This window comes from Penaeus monodon, chromosome 20 (genome assembly GCF_015228065.2).
Source record: "Penaeus monodon isolate SGIC_2016 chromosome 20, NSTDA_Pmon_1, whole genome shotgun sequence".
In the NCBI taxonomy this organism is placed as follows: domain Eukaryota; kingdom Metazoa; phylum Arthropoda; class Malacostraca; order Decapoda; family Penaeidae; genus Penaeus; species Penaeus monodon.
Genome location: NC_051405.1, coordinates 17,404,878 through 17,406,117, shown reverse-complemented (window position 1 = coordinate 17,406,117; position 1,240 = coordinate 17,404,878). Strand labels below are relative to the sequence as shown.

At 32.9% G+C, this 1,240-nt stretch overlaps 1 protein-coding gene across 1 annotated transcript in view; it reads left to right on the top strand.

Annotated features, from left to right (window-relative positions):
* The window catches only part of LOC119585661 (RNA-binding protein with serine-rich domain 1-B-like), a gene marked incomplete in the record, with an annotated part of 8,286 nt that overhangs the window by 2,814 nt on the left and 4,232 nt on the right, over positions 1-1,240 (top strand).

The following is a 1,240-nucleotide window of genomic DNA, read 5'->3' as shown; positions in this document are numbered from 1 at the left end:
CCACCTTACAGTATTATCCCACAGCTCAATACACACATTCCTTTACAAACATCCCCAAAATCCACTTTGATGTGGGGACAACTTTATTTTACTATTATGCAAGTGAACATTGTGGGCTCAGTGCTCCAGGTAAACTAGCAAACTCCACCACAAGCAAAATACCAAATGCTAAGTTGATGTTTGAATTCTGCAGTAACAACCCGTACTAAGAATGAAATGTTTTAAGGTTCCTATAATGTTAGCATGAATATTTCCAGATGAGGTTTCTGGTTTTAGGTTAGACCAGTGGGTTATGTATATATAACATAAAGGGTCAACAAAGATCCCCCCCCCCCAATTAAACCATACTCTTCAATAGAGTCAAAATTAATATTGTCAGTAGTTTTAAAGATATCATCCCCTAGAATATCAGTATCACAACAAATTTGAATTTGTGGAACAGAAAAAGAAATCTGGAGTGTCATTTAAATACTCCATCTCCCAGATCTCATCTCTAGCTCTTCTTTGAAATAACATTCTGCAACATTCTATATTTTTATCTTTTTCATTTTTTCATTCATAATTATTCATTCATTCATTTGCTCTTTTTTTTCTTTTTCTTCTCCCCTCTTTCCTCTCATATATTGATTAATTGATATCTCATTTCATTCCTCATTCTGTCTTCAAACTGATCTCAATCAAACCTTTTTATCAGGTGAATTTATTTGTTGAATAACATTATATTATGTGATATGAATGAATAGATTTTAGAAAAATAAGGAACTGGTACTCACCTATAATACTAGATTTGTAAGTAAATAACTGAGCAAGAACTGTGGTGATATCTTTAAAGAACAACTAAAACAACTACTATATATGTGTTCTAGAAATGAGTCTGCAGAAAGTGAAGATAAACCCATGTTGTTAATCAAAGATCACCTGCTTGATTCAAACTTAATGTGGTCTCCATTCTTTAGGGTTTAGTGAAAGGAGAGCAAATCTCTTATCTTGTGTGTAGTGGCAAAAACTGATAGACCGACCCCGTTATATAAAGAACCATTCTCATTGTGTCTTCAAAATAAGTGATGGAGGTTTGTTGGCTTTTGTCAAGAGCACCAAAGATGTGAAGGATATTGTGACTGTCCTTTGCAGGTCTGATTCTAGGTTTATGAAACACCGATTTTCAGTCTTGGTATAGTTCAAAAGATAAAAAATCAGAATAAAAAAAAAAAAATAGTAAAAGTTTTTAATCAGGTTCTTT